Raw genomic sequence first — 7,349 nt, 5'->3', positions numbered from 1 at the left:
CAGCAGATGGTTGCAACTAGTTCTTCTAGTAACGAGGATGACTTATCCTTATATGCTAATCAAGAAGAGGCACCTGCGCCAACTTGTAATGCTGCCTCTTCTAGCGCGATTTCACAGTGGAGAGGTGTTGTGCCTTCATAGCGGGGTCAATTCACTCACAAGTACCACGCACATTGGAAGGATGACCTTTCAATGCCAGTTTATTTAGGTTTTAGTTTTTTTTATACTTATAACATAATTTATGAACAACTAATTAATATTTTATTAATTTTATTTAATTTCAGGTTCACAAACATTGAGGCTGCCTGGACAATAACATCAGTGTTTAAATCATTGATGGAGATTCCATTATTTCAATGGAGTCAAGTTTCCAGACATCCTGAGTGAAGACCTTGTTGCTACCCAATTTTTGACCCATGTTTTGATAAATTTTCAAAAAAATTCAAAAATAGCGAAAAACATTGAAAATCCAAAAAATACGTTTTTAATACAGTTCCATCGTTTTTAGCATTTTCAGCGTCGTCTAAAAAGAATTTAAATTTTCAAAGGTCTTTTGAACGCGTTCAACTTTTAACGCGTTAATTTTAAAATCATTGATTTTCCTCATTGAGTCGACGTTGATATTGCTCGTTTTCAAAAATACAAAAAAATTAAGAAAAATAAAATTTACAAAAAAAGAAAGTTGAGAATCAATTTTGAGGCCCAAACAATATTTTGCCTATACATAGGGAATTTTGAATATTGGAGGGGGAGACAACACAAAAAAAGGGGAAACCTAAACATTTTTTTTCTTCACCCGAAACCAGCCGCTCCCCCTGGCCCAAGACCATTTGATCCCTCTCTTTCGGCTGAAAATCAGGAACTGAGCCCCCCACTTCTTTTCCTTGTTTCCAGCCGACAACAGAGGCCCCGTCCCATGAAGGAACCCCTATTTCTTGTCATCTCCAGCTACATACAGAGGGGGATTTTTCCATTTTTTGGGGGGCCCCCGACAGCAGGGGGCAGAGCCCCACAGTCCCCAGCCCCTTTGAGATTTTCTTCTTCTCCCCTGCACCCGAAGGAGAGAGGGGGGATTTTTCCATTTTTCTTGGTCCTCACAGCCGTGGGCAGGGGCCCACGGCTCCCCAGTCCCTCTTCCTTCCCCGCTGAAACCCCTCCCCCTTTGATCACCATTTTCCTTTCTTCTCTGCACAGAACCTCCCCACTGTGATTTCCCATAGCCGGCTATTTTCCCCTGCCAAAAGACCTCACCAGACCTCTCCCTCACAGAAAGAAGCCGCCGTCTGGCCAGCCCCCCACCCCCCTTTGGTTTTTTATCTTCTCCTCACAGCTCCCTCAACTGGACAGCCGCTCTCCGCCATCCTCTCATCTTCCCCAAGCCGCCAGCCCCCTCCAAGATTTTTCATTTTTTTTCTTCCCCACAACAGCTGACCGAAACCTCCAGCCTTCCACCGTCTCCTCCTCCCTTGCCCTCTGCCAAATGGACACAAGGCCACTTCCCCTCTGCCTCTCTCCCTCTCGGCCGCTCCTTTTTTTTTTCTCAGCCAGAACCGCCGTTGGAACCTTCCCCCCTCTGACCTGATTTTTTGTTTCTTCCTCCCCCCGGATGTATTGATTTCCAGCCCCATCTCCGGCCACTACACTTCTCTCCCTTGGCCCAAAAGAGCTGCTGCTCGAAAATCTCCATCTTCCCTGCAAAGAAACAAAACCCCGCCGCTCATATCCTCCTCTCTTAGCCCCCCACGGACAAGCTCTATTCCTTGGCCAACCGTTCCCCAGCTCTGACTGACCTCTCTCTCAGCCGACCCATCGGCCTCTCTCGCCGGGTCAACGAACAGACCCGACCACAACAGCCGGCCACAGACCCGATCTCCTCAGCACCGCCATCGGGCTCCTCCTTCAACCGACCTCGAGTGGCGGCCCGAACACAGCGGCACCTACAGATCAACAGCCATCCTTCCTCCTTTTGCCAGCTACCCGAAGCGGAGGGGAAGACAAGAAACCCACAGAAGAGCCGATCTGCAGATCTAAAGGAGAAGAGAGAGGCAGATCCCAAAAACCATGAAAGAAGATTAAAGCATTTGCTTTTTGCGTTTTCTGTGGCTTTGCAGGTCATGGTTGTCACCGCCGGCGAGGAAAAGAAGAGGGGAAGAAGTCGATCCAGACACCCCCTGTTGCTGGGTTTTTCTGTGGCGGCGCGTGAACCCACGCGCCGCCAGTGGCGGCGGCGCGTGGGAAGACGCGCCGCCGCTGTTCCCGCGCCCAGAAATCCTGTTGAACACTGTTCCGGCTTCCAGAAGGTGTTCCCTGTAAATTCCAGATTGTTTTGGGGCTGTTATTGTAATTTTAATGTAATTTTTTTGTTTATTTGTTTTGAAATTGTATTGTGTATTTTGGATGTAAAAAAAAAAAGAAAATAAAAGAAAGAAAGATAAAACAATGATAGAAAAAGAGATTGTGTGTGTTGGTGTATTTTTTTTATGTATGTTATTGAATCAAAGAAAAAAAATAAATTTAATATTTTAATTTATATGCACAAATATCTAAAGGACAGATAAAAATCATGTTGTATTTCCCATAAAAATGTAGAACATGTATCTACATATATTTTGGGAACCAATAACTGATTTATCAAAGCCTTAGAATTGGGCTAAAATTTTATTTTTAAAAACACATCAAGTCCACGAAGCAGCTTACCTCAGGTAGGGTGCGTTAGGGGTGCTAATACCTTCCCTAACCACAACCAGTCTCTTTCCTGTGAATCTCTGACAAGACCAGTACATCAGGTTTCCTAGTAGCCCTCAATAAATTACTACGTGGCGACTCCGACGAACCAATCAAATCAAAACGAACAACGATAAAATCGCCAGCCGATGCCGCGCGGATTTTCTGACGTGCGACAGAATGGCGACTCCGATGGGGACGGTATTGTTTTCAACTTTATTGGACTAAGCTTTGTGTATTTGATGTGTTTATGTTCTTGCATTTTGTTTTGTTTTATTTTTTGTTTTATTCATGTATTTTGTAGAATTGTCTCATGCATCACATATTTTAATTTTTTAAAGCACACACAAGCTTCAGGTTAGGAGGGGTACTAGCAGCTTACCTTACGACTTTTAGTCAAGGTTTAAGTTTGTGTAAACCCCAACTCTTCGTTGAGTGCTTAGACTGGTAATAGTTGGACACGTGCCATCTCATTGCCTACAAGCCCCCATATTGCCTTCAAGAGGGTGATCACTAGGACAACAAGAGACCCTTTTTAGAGACCAAGTAGTAAACCTGCCTTTTGTCTCACTTAAAAAGATTATAACCTGCCTTTAGGATGTGTGCTCCGTATACATTGTTTTGCATCAGGGCAAACCCTTCTTGAAGAATCTTGAACTCAAGACTTTTGGGTGACCCAATGACCGTCACTTAGGAAATTTTCATTGTAGAGTTTGGGCAAGAATCAAGATTCTTGTTTCATCATACAAGAGTTACGACCATATGTCACCCCTCGAAGGGCGAGTTCTTCATATAGCTTACATGTTCATACATTTATCATGCATGTACCGGGTTAAAAGATAGGTTCCCCCACACAAGCTGTGCTACACGTGATTGAAAAAAAAGATGATGGAAATGAAGAATGATGTCAGAGAGAGGCACAGAGTCAAAAGAAAGTTGAGAGCATCAAAGGGGAAGTAGCTAGGCTCAGATCTGCCTGAACAAGTGTAGAGCATCAAATGGAAAGGGAATGTCTGCACAGTTTTCTGTGAGAACACCGCTTGTCCACGTCCCATTGAAGCTGCACCTCCTTTTCAGTCATGAACAACAACAATGGCTTCGGTCATCAACTAATGACAACTTTTGTTCTTGGTCAGCTGCTCTATTAATTGTTAATCGCCTCCACATCTTTCAATGGCACCAAATAACCACTAGCCTTCTGTGCATGGTGCGTTAGCCCTCTTTGACGTTACCCCAAATGTTAGCTCAATTCTAGTTCAGCGGCACAAGATGTAAAAAAAAAAAAAACAAACAAGAAAAAAACCCTGAAAAAAAACCGAAAAAAAACCCATGATTCGACCCTGAACTTCTACGTTGCAGAGCTCTCACTGTAGAGATTTGTTTGGGGATCTGCCAGTGGGGCATGCAAGAGGGGATGCAGTATTTTCATATGCTATAAAACTTTGTCTCATTAGTTTCAGCACTGAAACACTGGAGTAGGCCGAAGAGTCAGACCTAGTCTGAAAACATGAGCAGTCATCGAACTTTGACGTGGCAGAGCTCTCTCTATAAAAACCCGTTTGTGGCTCTGCAAGTGGGGAATGCAAGAGGGGATGTAGTAGCTTCAGAAAATGTGAAAATTTACTCCACCAGTTTCAGTACCGAAGCACTGTAGTAGGCAGAAAAGGCCAGACCTGAGCTAGAAAACAGGGGCAAACATCAAACTTCAACATAGCAGAGCTCTCTCGACAAGAATTTGTTTGTGGATCTGCAAGTGGAAAATTCAAGAAGGAATATAGTAGTTTCAGATCATCTATGATTTTCCTCCTAACAGTGTCAGTATTAAAATGCAAAAGTAGAGAGAAGAGACATGCCTAGACTGAAAAATAGGAAGAAGACTGAAACTTTCACAGAGCAGAACTCCCTCTACAGGTGTCTGTTTGCTGCACCGTCAGTGAGGAATCAAAGAGGAGACAAAAGGGTTTCAGATTCATCAATTTCTCTTCCAATTGAGACAACGCGTGATCCCACACGTCGGCAGTGACAATGCTGCAAGTCTCCGGGTGCTGCCAAGATTACCTAGCTACTAGAAGGTTTCCAACAATTCTCATACAACTGCAACAACATTGGAAGATTGACATGATGTTGTGAGGATTGCCAAAAGAATTGAGCTAGCTGTCAAGATGGGAAAGATTGAAGGATCTGCCATGGATTCCAGAACTGTGAAGAGATGAATCAATAGAAGACTTTGACAGTGGGAAACCTTAATTATGTGGTCGAGCCAAGTCTCGTTGTATCATCGACCACTCTAATATCTTTGCCAAGATTGACATCCCATTGCCGCTCAAGTTGGCCTACCAGCACCTGTCAGGTTCCAGACTTTTTGCCTGACTCCGACAAATCCCATGCAACCACCATTTTCTACGTGGTATAATCCAGACAAGAGATGGGATGTCATGGTGGGGTCCTCAGCCATTTCAATTGAACAATTGCAAGAATCGAGTCCGGAAGTTGGTGAGCAAGAGACAAGTAGAGTCTGTGAAGGAGGTTTGTCATTGGTTATATTGTCACAGAACATCCTTAGAATGACGAGTAATCGGAATTGCTCGGCGAAACACAGATATTGCCAGAATAGTTGATCCAAGAAGGGCGTTGAACTGTCAATCATGTTGTTATGGAATTTTTGCCATTCTGCATTTTGTTTCGGGATCACATCTCACCCTTCAACGAAACATGTCTTTTCGTTGTCTCTTTGTTGTTATGAAATCATGAGATGCTTCTTTCAAATGGTATTTTGACAAAATATGTTTGATCAAACTCCAACATGCAAAGTTTAATCATGAAGATTAAAAGTATTTTGATTGCAGAAATAACTCGATGCTTGAAAATGACATTAGGTGACGAAACAATTTTGAACTCATACCTCTTGAAACTAAGCCACACATCATGTAGCTAAATTTTAAGTATGCATAATGACATGTAGTGGATTCAGTAGTCATGGACTCGTGAATCATGATTCTTACAAGTCCAAATCATTACATTGGATGAGGTCAAAATTTATCGATTCTAGCCGACCTTGCTTGAAATGAGAAAAGGCCATCTTTGTTATCCTTTCACATTTCTTGAAATATTTATCCTTTGTGGTCCCCATTTGAGCCTGATAAAATATTTTCTTTCAAGAAACCCTGACTAGGATCACACCCCGCACTGGGGGCAAATTAGAAAAGACAAAAGTTAAAGAGAAGGCTTAGAACAAGAGTCCAACGTTTGAGAGAGAGTTAAAAGAAAGAAGACCTAGATTGGGGGCGTGTTAGAAAACTATGAGAAATGCTATGTGAAAGCCATGACCTTTGGCATCCATGATAAAGCCCCTGAAGTTATCAAATGATTGAGATTGGTTATTCATCAAAGAAAAAGTTGGATTTGCATATAACCTATGTTAAGAGAATTCTGATATTTAAGGTTAATAAAGTTATATGTCATTTCCTCTACAAAGACAACAATAGAAAAAGAGTTGATGAATAGTTTGATGTTGATCCTAGGTCTTTGAGACCCTCAAACACCTTTTGAGCCTGAATTTTCCTTTCTTTCATAAGCCATGAACCATAGCCTGCATTACGTGTTTTTTTTAAAAGCCCTTTTTGATCAAGTAAGCAATTTGAACCGATAAATGGCGATCTCAAAACTTGAAGAGTCTTTTCCATAAGGGTCGTGACTTCATGAATCAAGCTACGGATTATTATGCATGCTGATAAAATTGGTGCTGAAAAAGAAAACAATCTTTCTTGATGAATTCTCAAGTTTTGACTTGAGCCTTTTGTTTTCCTTGAAATTCACATAAGGTCATCTCATCGCAGACCATCAAAAGATATACCCAATATCAAAGATTAAAACTGATACAAAGAACCATGAAAAGAGTCATTTTAATCTTACAACAGGTCATTTCTGTTTTCAAAATACAAGACAGTCAAAAGATTACATTGAATAGTGTGTGTTGGGTCATTGACCAAAGAAGCTTGATTTCCAAAAACACTTTCAAAAATTGAGATCTCTTTGATTTCATTTCAACAATTAAACTTGAATAGAGATGACCGTTGAAATATGAGATTTGATTTCAGAACAAGGAAGATTGTCAAACAAGAAGAACATCGATTGAATTTGAAAAATCCTTGACAAGAATGACATCAACATTTCTCGACATTCCTTGAAAAGTTGACCACCTGGGGGCAATACAGTGGATCCTGAAAGGGAAACAAGCAGTATTCAGATCAGCTAGGGGGCAATGAAAGATGATTAAATGATGAATCAGTGTACTGAAGACAATGGTGTTCAAAGAAAGATAATCAATGAACGAGCACATTCAGATCATATTGGGGGCAATGTTGTTCAAAGATAGTCCATGATCTAGTGAACCTCGTCAACACTCGGGAAAGCAAAGATACACTTGAAGGAAATCTTTATATCATCATCTTTTGAAACATGGCTATCAACCGATGTGGGCATACAGTTGCATTCGAACGAATATGGAAAAGATGTGCATACCACCAAGACTGACGACGGACCAAAGATGTACCTGAAGGACACTTTCATAGCATCATCTTTTGAAACATGGCTAGCAATCGATGAGGATACATGAATAAATGTAA

The sequence above is a fragment of the Populus nigra genome, chromosome 2 (genome assembly GCF_951802175.1).
Source record: "Populus nigra chromosome 2, ddPopNigr1.1, whole genome shotgun sequence".
Taxonomy (NCBI): domain Eukaryota; kingdom Viridiplantae; phylum Streptophyta; class Magnoliopsida; order Malpighiales; family Salicaceae; genus Populus; species Populus nigra.
This window is presented reverse-complemented; position numbering follows the sequence as displayed.